The sequence below is a fragment of the Falco peregrinus genome, chromosome 18 (genome assembly GCF_023634155.1).
Source record: "Falco peregrinus isolate bFalPer1 chromosome 18, bFalPer1.pri, whole genome shotgun sequence".
NCBI classification, from domain to species: domain Eukaryota; kingdom Metazoa; phylum Chordata; class Aves; order Falconiformes; family Falconidae; genus Falco; species Falco peregrinus.
The window spans coordinates 5,246,497-5,262,322 of NC_073738.1; the positions used below are offsets into that span (position 1 = coordinate 5,246,497).

At 41.9% G+C, this 15,826-nt stretch overlaps 1 long non-coding RNA gene across 1 annotated transcript in view; it reads left to right on the top strand.

Annotated features, from left to right (window-relative positions):
* The window catches only part of LOC129782610 (uncharacterized), a 40,058-nt gene that overhangs the window by 20,600 nt on the left and 3,632 nt on the right, over nucleotides 1–15,826 (top strand). Inside the window, exons 3-4 of the long non-coding RNA XR_008744669.1 lie at nucleotides 4,130–4,355; nucleotides 7,280–7,425. This is a non-coding gene — a long non-coding RNA (uncharacterized LOC129782610). The remainder of the gene's footprint in view (nucleotides 1–4,129; nucleotides 4,356–7,279; nucleotides 7,426–15,826) is intronic.

The following is a 15,826-nucleotide window of genomic DNA, read 5'->3' on the forward strand; positions in this document are numbered from 1 at the left end:
CTGTGGAGGGCTACAGAAAGATCCCTGTTTCATGGGGATTTTTTCCCCCTCCTTCTTTCCTGTAGCTGAATGTTCAATGTGGGAACGTTCATAGGAAGGCGAAGACAACAGTCCATTTATTAAAAATAAATAAATAAATAAAATGTTCTATTCAACACGTGATGCTGAAGAGTAATTAAAGTGTTGCCATCTGCACCGTGTGAAAAGAGATGCATCCATAGCTTCCCAGGTTTGCAGCTGATCAGATGTCATGTTTCAGGACAAGCCTCCTGAACCACAGGTGTTGAAATGCTTTGTGAAAGTTTCTTCTAGTTCCTGCTCTGATACTGGTTCCTTTTGTGGTTTTATCATCCCTGCACTTCAGAGGGCTTTTGATAATATCCTGCCTTGTGGAGGAGGATGTGTATTAGTAAAGCTTAAGAAATCATTACGAAGATGGATGATGAAATTAAAATGTAAAGTTGTGTTAAATATTTACATTGTAGTCTTAACCTACTTGAGGTTGCCTGTCAGGTCCCCCTGGGAGACAAACAGATAACAACGGCATAGTCCATATTGCCAAGAACAGTCACCTTGATTTGAACAAGAGGAAATAGTTTATGCAAAGATTAACTTCAAGCTCACAACCCCTCCTATTCAAGCTGCTAAAACTATGTGCATGTTTAAAGTTAACTTGGACGTTGTTGTATCAGAGACCTGCCAAGGGTAGGTATGACAGGCTGTAAATGGGGGGTGTCAAAGTAGGAGTCTCTTACGAGACCACTGAAGTGTGTGTTGCAGAGGTGGGGTCCTGGTGAGATGTTGCACACCCACGGATCGAGGCGTGCAACATAGCACCCACGTTCAAAGCAGCAGAATAAAGCTGAGATGAAATCGCAGGGAAAAACATTGATTTGCTGGCTTTGAACTGTATTGTAGATTTCCTTGTATTTTACAGATCTCCTGAACAGCGGCAGCTGGAGGAAAGAACGTAACACGTTATTCCCAGTGGTTGCAACTTGCAACCTGCCAGCGTCTTGTTTTGAGCCAGCTCCTAAACATCCACAGCAAGTCGACTGCGTGCTTTTTATGACCTTTCATATGGAGTAACCCATTCCTTCTCATTTCATGTGTGAGCCATGAGTGCATAGGAGCTCGAAAACCATGTCAGCCTATGGGTTAGGTTATTAAGCATTGATGTTCCAAGAAGGCAGTTAACGACCTGTTGTGGTGGCAACTCTTTCTGTCCTCTGAAGAAGGAAAATGAGCAGTGAGGACTTGATACATTTGGTGCTGCAGAGAAATTGTGACTTCTTGTCTCTAGTAATCTTCCTGTAGTATATTCCAGAAGACAGGATAGGCAAGCATGCAGAGGATATCCTGCGGTTTGGATTGCAGAGTGTTATTTGTCAAAGAAGTCAAAGGTAGTCTGCGAAGTACCAGATTTGATGTTGTGTCTGTCTTTTCTGGTTTGCTGACTCTGGTTCTGGTCAGTGCTTTTAACCAGAGTAAAAAAAAAAAAAAAAGGGAACAGCAAACCAAACTTAAGGCATCTGTTTAATTTTTCAAGGGCAAGCCCCTAACCTTGGCTGTGGAATTTGTATATCCCAAAGCCTGATGTTAATTTGTGCACATACTTCTTCAATCAGATGCAAATATTATTTTTGATTGCACAGTTTTTATTGGGTTTGGGGTTTTTTAACAGCATGTAAGAATTAATTTGGATACAGCAAGACAGGTTACTAGATGATTTAGTTTGGCGTCACTCCACTGTCCTGAAATGGGCAGTGCTGACTTGTTACACCAACTGTAGATGTGGCCCTTCATATCTTGTATCAATTTTCCCTTAAATAACAATCACACCTGCCCACAGTGATATTTAACATTACTCAATCCTTGTAAAAATGACAAACTTAACATCAACCCTAAATTGACTGTGATTAGTCACATGTCAACATTAACAAATGATGACACTTAAAAATGCCCTCTGTGCTTTTATTTCAAGTTTTCTGTTGTGTTGTGCTGTGCATTTACTATTCCCCCAGGAATGCTCATTGTCAGGGGAAGTAATTTCACATCCCACCTATTTAGCAAAAAGATTGTGAAAGCTGATCTTTGTTGTTTTGAGAGCATAGGTTTTTATTACCTTCAAAATAACAGACCATCCTTATTGTAATCAGGTGCGTGTGTCCCAGGCTTCGCTGAAGCAGCCCAGGTTCTGAATCTTCATACTTTGTACAATTTCAATCCAGTCTGTTGTCAGCTGTAACTGGTGCTTTTAATCTTTTGTAGTAAATGTCAGGTGAGGAACTGACAGCTCTGAAGGTAACAATTTCCCATTTATCCACAGTCTGTGTAATACGTGAGTGGATACTTACTGCCTGTGAATGACCACTGCTGTCAATCCAGTTTAAAGTCTGTTCTTTTCTATACTTCTGGAGGGATTCTGCCTGTATAATTTATCTGTAGATTGTAAAGGAGTGGCAGTGAATTAAAGTCTACATTCAATTTATTAGTTCTGTTTTAAGTATTTGATCACAGTGAGGCTAAGGACTCAATACCAACATGATAAGGTATCAATACGCATTACAAATGACTGTAGTATTTGAAATGGATCAGATGAAAAAAAAATCCTTATATTTGTCAGAAAATTCTAGCTACATATATGCTGCATTTCAAGCTAAATATCATGCATTGTTTACAATCTAGGAAAGGAATATAAGCCCCAAGACAGGAAAGAGAAGAGGAAGATTAAGATCATCTCCTAGGTAATCATTGGCACCAGGCGGGGTGAGGCATGGGCAGAAGGTGTGGAGCAGAGCTGAGGCGCGGAGAGGCCCCGCGCGTGCACATCTGCCTGCTGGGCTGTCTCTCCCTCCCCGCCTGGTGTGGCGTGGCAGGCGCTATAGGGTGAGGTGCAACGTAACTAAGCTGTTGTAGCACTGAAGATAGAACTTTGGGTTGCTTTTGTCATGTTTTCAATTCTTGAGCTGCCTTTCGCTCTCGTTCGCAGAATGAAGCTTTTAATACTTGACCCCTTTGTTGCACTCCTTCCCGCACATGCATGGAGAAACAAAGCTGGAATAAGGGCATGAAAAGGTGTCCTGCATAAGGCAGGTCTATCCTTTATTTACTGCAGCGCTTTCACTCTGTTTATACCATGAGCTTAATGCTGCTTCAGGTGGAATAAGGCCTTATATTTGTACGTACACATCCGCAACGCTGCGCTCGTTGTCATTCCTCTGCCTGTATTCCCATTAAATAGTAAGAACCAGATTAGGAAGAATATGCCAAATACCAGGTAAAATCAGGACTCTGTATGAGTTTATTTTGAAATATTTGTTCACGAGTGTCATGGACAGATTTGCCAGGTGGCTATCACTGTTGGAAACCTTTCCCTAATTTATTACGTAAATGATGCCATTAGGTTAAACGGAGCCACTTGTAAGTTAGCATGCTACCCGATCTGAGTTACGCTGGAAGTATCCATCCTAGTAAGACATATACATTTGACTAAATTATGTTTACATTAACGGCTCTTTATGTGATGGTCATCCCCCAGAGTGTTGTTTGAATGTATTCCAGGTATGTGGGAATCTCTTCATGGCAAAATGTTGCTTTAATGGATTTTGAGAAACACAACATCAAAAGCCAAAACACAGAGGGAGTAAGTGACTGGAAATGAGAATGCTTCATCTCAGGAGGGGAGGGGAAAAAAACCAAAGGAACCAGGACAAATATTTCTCTATTGTTTTGTTAAAGGATTCCTTTTCTTCCTAGACATGAAGAAATCGGTGTAAGGCAAACATGCTAGCAGCTACTATCTGTGTTAGCTCCTTTTTGTGCTCAGTATGTCAAGGGAAGGAAAAAAAGATTGATGACTCATTGTTTTCCAGGATGCTGCTTCCTCTGCAGATATTTACAGGTGTTTTTTTAGGAAAACTTACAGTTTACATACTGCCCACTGAATTTCCATTTTTACTGCAGGGTCATAATATTACCGCATAATTCATCATGTAATCACATAGCTTCTGCATTTAATGCTTGATTAAAGAAAAAAAAATGCATTATCTACTCATATATTATGTCTTTTACCACAGATCTTTAAGATAATGTAGTGATACAGTCTGTCTCTCTGTATGTTGGTAAGGCTGGGGTTCTTCAGCCCCACTGCTCAGTTGAGACTGGAAGGTGTCGACGTCCCCTCGTGTAAGCAGCCTTCTCTTTTCCATCCTAAAAACAAGGCTGTTGGTCTTGAAGAGCTCTAGAGTCTTCTTTGGAGCAGGAACCTGACATTTTGTACCGAAATAGCCTAAAACCAGCCTCAGGGTCATACCGTCACTTTAAAAATCAACACATCAAGCATTTAACACCTGGTAAGTACTGCAAGTGTTACTTTAAAAACTGAAAGATATTTTCATTTGGAAAATGTTCCAGAGCTTGACAGTGTTTCCCACATATTTGTACTGTCTTCCAGTTGGAAAGGTTTGGAGAATAGTAGTGAAGTGTGTGAGTATGTCAGGAGGGAAAGTTCACTCTACAAAAGCCTGAAAACATGTTTGGAAGCAATCTTTTTCCAAGTACAGTTGAAATTAAATGAAATTTTCTTATAAAAATATTTTGATCAAAATTTTCTGACCTCTTCCCCCTACTGATGATGAAGAATGAAGGAGAGAAAGAGAATTTGCTTTTCCTATTGCCTCTAAGCAACAAACCAAAGGCTATAGAAAATGACATTAAAACAATGAAAATGCTGTTAGAATTGCAAAGCCAAGGATTTAAGCAACAGGGGATGAGGGAACTGAGGCTCCTGTTTGATTTGATTTATCGCTTGTGCCTGAGCTGTCTTTGCCCTAGGCCTCGTTTTCTTTTGCATCACCTGTTGGGTTGTTATAGGCAAAGTGTGCATAAAACACGTAAACACTGTTTCTTTAGAAATACGGCAAGTTGACTGCACAAGAATAAGTAACTGCGTAAAGCAGAGGGAACAATGCACTGGCCTCGTGTCTTCCAGCTGTTATCCTTTCATTATACTTTCAACTTGTTTGCCTGCAGTTGCGTGTTTACACTGTGCTGTCAAAAGCCCCAGCAGTGGAGCTGCGATATTTTCAACGGAGCTGTTGCAGACATAGCTAAATTACCGGTGTAAAGAACCTTTGGCTTTTTTACAGTACTGAATACACTTAGCAAAAATAGCATCTGGAAGGCCAGATGGAAGCAAGGAAAAAGGGGAGGACCTTTACTGCATATGGATAAAATTGTTAGCTGGAAAGCAAAAATCTCTTTAGCTTGGCAGCTCCTACCCTCAACGACTGTCCCGACAGCTGAGCAACACTCATCTGCTTAGCTCTCTGTTCCAGAAACCGTGATTTTTCAGTCCTGTTGTTGTTGCTGATGAGGTTAATGCAGGGCTCGTGGTAATGGCAAGTGAGGTCTTGAAGATTTGGTGGAGTTGGCAGTGTTGGTTAATGCTTGGACTTGATGATCTTAAAGCTCTTTTCCAGCCTAAATGATTCTGTGATTCCCCAGAAGGTTTAGCATTTGTTTTCTATGTAGAGAGGAAAAACAAAAGGGAATGCTGCTAAAATTCTCCTCTGTATTATAAACAAATGCAGAGAGCTGTGGGAGCTCTGGCTGGCTTTGGTGGCCGGTTGTAGCGTCAGAAACGTGTTCATTTGTCCCGCTCTCACCTATCGGTGTCACTTCAGCGAATGAAACAAACTGTAGGAAATGTCAACGGCATCTGAATAAATAAGCTGTGTTGAAATAGTGTTGGCTGAATAAAAGACTAGCTTAATGGGACCCACTGGAGAACAGTTTGTCAATACCAGTAATACTCCAGTGAGTAAATAAGGAGAGTTTGGAACTACAGTATCAGCACTTGTCAGATTATGGTTTTTTCCTGTATTGAAAGGAAGTATAAAGGAGGCAGTGTCGATGCAGGACGATCCCAGCACGGCTCGCGTGGCAGGGAGGCACGTGCTGAGGAGCGGGTTGCATGGGGGTGCCTTTATCGCGTGGCGAAGGTGGAGCCTGCGTTGGGAAGACCTGGTGCCTCGCCTTAGCCTATGGAATCTGTCCCTCCTCCAGAAAAATAATTACCACTGGCTATTTAGGGCCAGTTGCAAACGTGTGTTTGAGAACTTACTTTGGAGAAATGTCCCTAATTTTTGAAGATTGCCTGTAGGGAAAGAAATTAGCATTTATTTTATTTAGCCATTATTAAGCCTATTTATAGGCTGGCCATTCAAATACCCCTACCTGGTATACAGTAGATGCTCTGAAAGCTAATTAACTAAGTAACTAGAGCAAATCCACTATTAGGTGTGCAGAGAAGGTAATGCTGTCAGAAACCAGCAACAGGGGCAAACAATTAAGCAGATGGACAGTTCTGCAAATGACTCTGGAATTTACAGTGGGAAATGTCTTTTGAAGGCAAGGGAGTTTTGCTGTTTATTTGAATGGAGCCAGAATTGCACCTTGAGCTTTTAAGGCCAAGAGGGGACTGTGGACGTGTCTAGTGTGACCTCTTGAAAAACCTGTGTACTACAGGGTAGAATGGCTTCCCTGGGATGAAAAACCCCTGGAGAAAAGAGTTCATAGGATGGAAAAGCAGGAGGACTGGGCTAAGGAGGTCTCTGATTAGGGCCGTCCAACCCTTTTTCTTGTGTGTTTTTTCTTGTTCCTGTATGAAAGTGAGGAAAAGGTTATGCTGTGCCCTCAGTCTAATACAGCTGAAGCTACAAAAGATCTGAGAAAGGTTAATTTGAACATAATAATTCTTTTCTGTACTGTGACACAAATAGTTTTTAAAGCTTAAGCACTTATTTTTAGGATTGACAATACACAGCGCTCTTTATTGGCCCACAAAAAAGGTAAAAATAGATGGATGGGGATTGTGCAGCTGTATGTGACTAATTCCTGGCAAAACCTGTTACATATTCCTCAAATGCTAAATCTTAAAGACATTTCACTCTCTCTATCATTTCCAGTTACATGTTTTGCTGTTCTTAATCTTTTTTTTTTTAATATGACATCATTCTCAAATATTTCAGTTTGTAAATGGTTTTCCTGCTGCTGGGATTTTCTTTTTTTTCTTCTTCTTTCTCTTAAAGCTTCTTGAGTGTCATAAATATTATTTCCATAGTTGAGCATCAAATGGATTACTAGGAAAAAAAAAAATATAACTCCGCCATTTGCTGCTGTTGTGTTATGTCCTTACTGGAGGACTGCGCAAAACATGTTTGAAGAATATTTTCCTCTCTAGCTTGCTCAGATGTTTTTCTGTTCACACACACAGGTTTCATAGCTGAAACTTGCAGCATGTTTTGAAGGCAGCCAAGAAGGACCTTTAACGGCTCTCCTGGAAGTCGTTCAAAAACCACTCCCATTGACTGCATCTGACATTGTACAAGGCCCCAAAAGCAATTTCCAGGGAGGTATAAGGTAAGGGATGATAATTTCAATGCCGAAGGCCTCTATTAAGAATGCTTTTGAAAGGTGACATCAAAACTTCTAAGTGTGTCTTTTTGCCATACAAAAAAACGTGTCTAAATTTTAAACTATCTGGGTGCGTTGTTTTCTGTGTTAGTCTGGGTCCAGCACGTATTGTACCCTGCTCTGTGGCTTTCCAGAAATTCTGGTACCCAGCCATTCATTTAGCTAGTCCCTTTTCCAAGGTGTAAGAATTATCTGCCTTATGCTCAAAAGAGTAATAATTGAAAAAATATTTCAAACTCCAGCTGAAACTGGCCCCATGTGCCTCTCAGTGAGCGTCCTCTCTCCCATAAATCCAGCCTGGGTTCCTTGTGCCTCCTGCCAGGGCCCCGCTGTCCTCCAACAAAGAAACATCGTCCGGCTGCCTCAACAAATGACTCTGTCCCATCAGAATTACTCAGGCTCTGAGGTGGTTTTTTGCGTTTGCTTACTTTTCCTATTCTAATAAATCCAGCCTTGAGCAAATCATCTTGCCAAGCTACAAGAAGTCTCTATTTATTACCTGTATGTAAGGAACAAAGCACAAAGCGGAGATAATGCTCCACCAGGACACACTGAAATCCCAGCTTATTCTCTATAAGAATATTCTAGTTCCTGCTCAAATCTGAATTCTTAAGCACTATTTCAGGCTTCTTCCTTTCAGGACTGCCTTAGCTTCAAGCTCTTGAATGCTTTGATTTGGGCAATTGTTTGGGGTTTTTTTTGTTGTTGTTGTTTTGGTGGGTTTTTTTCTTCTCAAGTTAGTTGTTCTTACCCTTATTTTAATCTTCTGCACCCACACTTTTTCAGGACATAACGCCTGAAGCTATTGTTCCAAAAGCTGGACTCTACAAGGTTACTTTTGCCTCCCAGGTCACACTCTTTTGCAGGTTTATTAACAACACAATCTCAGGAGCACTTAAAGAGTCAATCATTAACTCAATATTAGCATGTAAGCCACCTCTGCTAGAAATTACTGTCTAAGGGTAGATAGCCTAAGATATGTGGTAGACACACTTCAAGCACTGTCCGTAGAAGAGCACTAGTGTTACTGGGGGTTATACTCTCAGATCTCTAGCTGTAAGGACTCATCATGACCAATTTGGGGTGACCTTTGTCAGCCACCAGTCCAGCACACCTGCTGCTCCAGAGTAACAGGAGCCCTCAGCAGTCCCCTGACATGGGTAGTTTATAGATGTCCTGGTTGACTTTGCCTTGGTCTTGCCTTTTCCCTTCTTCCAGACTCCACCTTTGAGATGACCACATTATCATAGTGTTCTCTGAGGGCCATCGACGTTCCCTGTGCATCCTAATCACGGGATTGTAGTGATTGTAGTAACAAATGGGGCAGATCACCTCTCCTTCATATCAGTGGCCTGGCTGCTGTTTTTCATTCAGCAATAGTGTGTGAATGATCTCCCTCTCTTATAAAAGTGAACATATTTGGGGTGTGGGGAAAGCGAATCCACAGGAATAACAGACTGGGTTGTTTTTTTTTTACTGTCTTTCTCCTGATCCTGACTGGAACAAACTAGTCAGGGGTGTTTCTTGTCTGTTTGAGCTCTATATGAAGAAATGACATTTAGTCTCTCTTTGCACATTGCCTAGTCAAGCCAAGTGTCTTTATTCTGGCAAAGAAAAGGTACTGTCTTTGCATTTTGCATACAAGGAGGTTTCTCGGTGGAAGAGGAATTGTTCCCTTGGATTATTTTCATCTCTATGTGCTTAAAACTTGCTTTCATCCTGTCTCATGGCCTGCCCAACTTTGTCGCCTCAAGTCCTATTTGAAAGCTACCTCCTAAATTTGAGAGACCGGAATGCTGTTGGACAAGCATTTTGGCACTTCTGGGAGAAGTGTCCTATGTTGCACGGGCTTTAAAATCAAAGCAAACTCTTGATAATACTTTGTGCCTGCAGTCTGTCTTTATAAACCTGTAGAGTGTGTGTGTGCTAGCTCTACCTTATAGATCTCTGTATCCTCCTAGTCTTTTGCCTACGTTCTTGATGCTTGTTCTTATCCCTGGGGGAAAAAAAAAATCTACCTACTGTGTTGACATTAGCTGAAAAGTTAAATACTGAGCCCTTATGAAAACGTTGGCTTCTCCTCTGCATCCACTGTGTTGCTGCCAGTTGGGCTGTACTGCCTCTTGTAGCTAATTCTTTCTTTGTTGAAAGTCTGTCTTAAAAGATTTAAGTGTGTCTCCTCAAATTTGCTCCAAAAATCTTTCTTTAATAGGAAGAATTATTCAACAGTACAAATTTCTAGGAGAAAGAAATGAATTCAAGCAAGAAGTTGACTGATGCTTCCTGTGAGGGGCTGTTGTTGTTGAGTGTGATATTTGCATCAGAAGAACTAGAAAAAATATTTTGACCTTTCTACTGTGGTGACCGATTACAGAAACATTCTTAATTCCAAATTGCAGTGGATACAAACAGCAACTCTGCTCACAGAGCCTCCTTGAGGGAAGCAGTTTGCAGTATGCCCTTTCATGGGAGAAGAGAAAACCTGGCTGGCATGAATTCACACCTTCTAGACATAGCACCAGTCTCTTCCCTTTAGCTTATGATGGTATCTTTAGGCAAAGCCACTTATGCCACAGTGCATTAAAGGCATTGTATAAGGATATTGCATTACCACGTTGTCATGAGTTTAGAGTGTTTATTGCACCGGAGAGATTTATTAGGAAGATCCTAAGGAAAAACCCAGCTTCAGCTGCATCGGGTCCAGCTGATATGATAGCAGGTGTCCCCACAGCTATGGCTGCGGTGAGAGCTGTTGAATGGTGGTGTCATTGTTTATGGTGTTTTAGGGGCTTTTTTTGCCACCTTTTTTTTTTTTTTTACCATCTTTTTTTTCTTCCCCCCTTTCTGTTTTCCCTTCCTACTACCAGCCTGGCGCTGCCAGAGTGCTTACTTTCAAATGCCTTCAGAACATCCAGTGTAGCAACACTTGTCGTATATGGTTTTTGGGTTTTGTTTTTTACATGCTTGAAAATGGCACGCAGATTACTGGTGAATCACTAATTTATAATATGAATAAAGTAGTAACTTCAGTTCCTCACAACACACAAGCATTTGTTAATGCTTAAGATTCCTGGAGATGTAATTTCGTTAGACGGAGTCTCCTCATGCTCTATACCCATTCTGATTAGAACAGCAACTTTTTAACTCTTTATAAAGGCTTCAGAAATGTTCCAGGGGTGATGCTGGTCCCCTGAGAAATGCCATGTACGCAGACTGCTGCGCGGACTCGTCTGTAGGGGCTGGTGCCTGTCACAGCGTTGCCAATAGTCAGGGCCGCGCCGCTCCCTTTTCCCAGGTGCTGCCGGTAGCACTGGGGGAGCAGGTCAGGGTGCCCTGGCTCCCCGACTGGGTCACTGCGTGTTCTCTGCCGGTCACTTTTCCACTGGCTTCTTTCTGTGCGTGGAGGTGGATGTTTTATCACATAACACTGTCTATGCAGATACGCAGAGCTTGTCTGTGTAAAAGAAAAGCACTTGCTTAGTTTATCTTGTGCCGTGCCTGGGCGACCGTGGCCACGTGGCCAACTGTAAATGGGTGCAGGTTGAAAACCCTGGACTGAGTCGCGTTGCCAGAGTTACTGACCACTGGCCCTTCGCCGCTGTGCGAGTCAGGCTGTAACCTCCGACAGTTCCCGCTGCCTCACTGCTTAGAGTTACCTGATTACTTGTTTAAAAGACTTTGTGGAAGAAGAGTCGGGAGCGCCATGTATCATTGCACATATGCCTACATTTTTCCATGTAAGGCTGCTGTGGAGGTTAGAGTTCTGGTAGCAGCACCAAGTGCCCAAAGCTGACCAAATGTTTTCTGTATTTTTCTTGCTGTGCTTTGCTTGAGTAATCAGGACAATTCTCTGTTAGGCATAAAATGAAAGTAAATGATTAGAATAAAGATGTGCTGAGCTACTTGACAAGGCTTGAGTACAGGGTACAGAATCTGTGGGTGTTTGGCACAGCCCCAGCACTGCAGATATTTTAGCTCTTGCTTATTTTTGATTCTGTTCAAATATGACTTACCTTAAAAAAATTAACTGTAAAGTATCTGGTGTTACACAACAGATACTCATAACGAAAACAATGGCAGGACAAAGCCATAGGCATGAGTTGTAGGGCTCAAGTGGTGTCCTGAATTATCTGGCCTTCAGCTCATTCAGGAGCACTCGGGCAATAACTGGCTGCATACGGAGCAGTTTGTTCTATCAAATCGCCCTTTTCCAGAGCACAAACCCTCAGAGAGGCCGGAGGCACACAGCCGCGCTGTCATTGGTTCTGTCCGCTTACAATCCCATGTGGATTTCAAAAGCAACTAGGATGGGATGCTGAGGAAAGCAATAGTATTCCCGGAGGGATTTACACATGGAAAGCCTTCCTAGGGACAAAGCAGTAGAGCACCTCTAGTGCATCTCTTCCAGTTCAGTACCCAGCCCCCAAATTCCCTTTTCTCAGGATCCATGTAAGGTGACACGGTCATTTAGAAACTGCATTCCATTTTTTTTTTTTTGCACTCTAAGGGATACATTTGCTTAGGTGAAGATTTCACTCACTCTACTTCTGGCTAAAATGGTAGCAAAAGGAACTGGAAGCTGTGGCAGGGAGCCCTTCCCATCCTGCCCATCCCAGGATGCATTTTAATGCAGATAATTTGGAGATATTCCTGGGATCCTCTGCCGGGAGCATGCACACAGCAGGTCCGGTGGTAGCGGAGGCAGTCTGTAGCTCTCCAGGGTTGCCTAGTTAAGTTGTAAGTGAAACTTTATTTCTCAGTTGCAGGTCTAGGCTGCAGGCATCACATCTGGACCAAGAGGAAGGAATGACTCTCTCATGTGTGGGCTGCTGTTAAGTATCAGTGCGAAAAAAGAAGAGAAAGAGGCAAGGGTTGGGATAATAACTGCTGGCAGACAGCTGGGATCAGCTGAAGTAAGGAGACCGTTACAAAGGAATTGCAGCATCAAAGCATCATTTTTCACTTTGTAAATTCAGCTCAAGTATGTCTATAGTGTCATTTGTCCTGAAGATTTGGATTCCTGTGCCGCATCACAGAGCGCTAACGTCTCTAGCAGAGGGATCTATCACTGAGCGGCAGGCATCTCAAGGGTGTAAAACAACAACAGCTTGATGGCACACAACAGCAGCTCACGAAAGCGTAAGAAAGAAGTTTCAGTAAAATAACAGAGCAGTTGGGAAGGACTGTGGGAAGGGTGTACAAACAGAACACGGCATAACAGGCCAAGCGAGCTGCATCTTGGTCACGTTCTTGCTTTTAAGATACACGATTCTGAAAAAAATGCCGTTAAGCTTTATCAGTACTGCGCTGGGGTGAGCACACAAGCTTCGCAGATCTCTCTAGCTATCACCTGGTGACAGGAAGCTGTCAGATGAGAAATGCAGTAATGGTTACAGTAGACACTGAAGAGGAACAGTGAAAATGATGAGCATTTTCATAAAAGGAAAGACCCACGCCCCCTTTCATAATAAGAAAATCTTTTGAGTGTAGCCCACACATGTTTTGGAGGCAGCTGCTTTGCTGATTATTGCAAGCCAAAATGTTATATCAGTACACACCTACTTAACAATACCGGTGGTGTTAATTAAGAGAAGGTTACATTTTGGTTCATATGCCTTTTGAAAAGTGGAATAAACAACAATCTTTATTCCCTTGGGAGAAAAAAAAAAAGTGCAGCTTCTGCCAGTGGGTTTGTAATGTGAGAGTGCTTTACATGGTGTATTTTCACAGCTGTCTTATCAGTTTCCTAAAATGAATCAGGGTGGAGCAAACCGTTCAGGAATGTTATGAAAAAAGGATTTGGAGCTTTGCTGTGGTTCATGATAATGATGCCCTCTTGGGATAGTGTACTGGAGTTGGAAGATCCTACTGGAGATAGGAATAATGCTTTTAAAATATTCTCACACAAAATTCGGCAGCTATTGTGTCTGAACTCTGGATGGAGACATCCTCTTCACTCTTGTTGGGTTTTTTTTTGTTTGTTTTTGGGTTTTTTTTAATGGTGGTTTGACTTGGAGCGATTTTCAGAGGCGAGGGGCATTTCCATATCTCCTGCTGTGAGATTTGCTGTGGCAAAATGTGGCAGGTTCAGTGTACCTTGTTTCAGTGGGAGCTGAGGATCTCCAGGCTTTGTGGACCTGAGCGCTTGCTAGATCTTAGTTGAGATCATCAGCTCCATCTAAACCAGCTGCTAAAGGTTGGCTCTTTCCCCCACGGAAGGCTGTGGGAGAACCCTGACTGATTTCAGTGGGCTCAGTATCGTAAACCAAAATACAGAGAAGGAAGCATTTCAGTGCTGTTATGTCTGAGAAAAAGTTACGGTGCTGTTTCCCCTTCACCGGTGTTACTGTTCAGTTAACAAAATAACTGCTCAGACCAGTGCTCTCATACAGCTCTTTGGATTTTGGTGTAGGCAAGCAATAAAAAAAATCTATACTGATTTATTGTACAAGTTGCACAGGAGACATGCTCTGCTGGAAAAGAATCTGATGCTCTTTTAGCCCTGCTAGGGGTTAATGCAATACATGGGACTATTTTAGCAGTTTCACTAAGTATCATTTATTCTATCACCGCTAAGAGTTACAGTGTATTTGACAGAAAGAAATTGAGTGAACCAAAGCTTTTTCCTTTCATAAAAATGACTATGACTAAAACGGTGCTCTTTAAAATACAGCATATTAAATCAACTTATCAAACTTCTGACAGTTTTAGTTTAACTAGCCTTACTTTTTTTGTTGGCTTGTAAAATGCTTATCACTGCTTTAGAACCGGTAATTTTTTAAGACTTCCCAAGGCTGATTGTGAAGGCGACCAACGTTATCTTCCTTACAGACACCTCAGGTGTCTGCTGCACATTGTTTCAGTGGCCTACCAGCGTGTGCACAAAAGAATGTGTCATTTACATCAACTTTATAGTGTCCCGAGTTAAATGTTTTAATGATAAGGTTCAGGATCATTTGGGATAAATTTTTAGAGTTGTTAATTTTCCATGTACCTGAAAAGCTGAAGACATGTTGATCTAGAAAACAGTAATTTGCGGCAGGCCTTGTGTCTTACTTCATCCTGCGTGCAAAATCCAACTGCTCCGATTCCCGAGTTGCACCTCATTTCATAGGGCTGCTGTGAATTTCACAAGGAATCCTTTAAGTCATTACCCCAGTGCCCCAAACCAGGCCCAACTGTATGTTATTTATGACAGATGCTTACTGTTCCTAAGATGCCCATGGACGGTGGCCTCACAGTCTTTACATTTACTCACAGTCTATTTCAATGCTTAACCAATATTTACAATTAGAAAATTAGTCTTTGTTTCCAGTCAGAATCATCCTTTGCTGTATTTTAAGCCCTTGTCCACTGCAGTCATGGAGAACAAACGGTTCCTTGCATCTCCTTTTGACCTTGTACATACATGAAGGTTGTTGTCTTGTCTTCAGGCTAAAAATGCTATTTTGGTCATTCTCTCAAGGGATAGAAGATGGGCATGAGAGGCAGAAAATAACACAGATAAGCCAACTTTTTCTGGCACTTCAGTTTGGACAAGATTTATTAGTAGAAGTAATGTCTTCTGACTGGAGTAATTAGAACAATGAGGCAAGTTTCTGGGGTGCACAACCCCTTTAACAGCAAACTTTGAACTCTGCGCAAGGAACAAAAGTTTAAAAAACGGTGAACCAAAAAAAGTCCAACAGAAAAGCTTTTCTAATTCTTCCAGCTATAATAGTTGGTCTGCAGTGAGTCTTGTCCTGCCTGTGTCGTGGGACCATCACAGCAAAGTACAGTCCATACCGAGCATCCTTCCAGAATGCTGGAACATAAATTACAAAGGATAATGTGCTGGAATTTTAATTAATGGATGCAGACAAACTGGAAATGCAGTTTTCAGCTGCTGTTAGTGTATCTTTATATTTATTCAGGACCATAAACATCACACGTAATCCAAAATGGTTACAGTAGCCACTGTACATAGCTGTGCCAAAGCTGTGGAAATGGTGCGAAGCTTTTGCTACCCTTTTTTTTTCCTACCTACGGATGAGTGTTTGTCTGATTGCCATCTGCAGTTGTTAACGGTGAGCTGGTGAACTCCTAAAGACTGAGCCAAGTTGGTCCTGGCATAATTGAATGGGGAAATACCAAAAGCTGGTATTCTGGTTTGGTCTGGCATATATACAAATTCTGGTGTCTTCTGTCTACAAAAAGACCGTTAATTCTGTAACATTAACAAAGCAGAAGGTACAATTATGAAGATTTTTCTTTGTGTACAACTGAGTGCTGTTTGGCCTCTGGTGGGCGTACTCCAGCGTGCCAGAGGTGCGCTGGTTCAGTTCAAGACATTATCTCGATCACATGC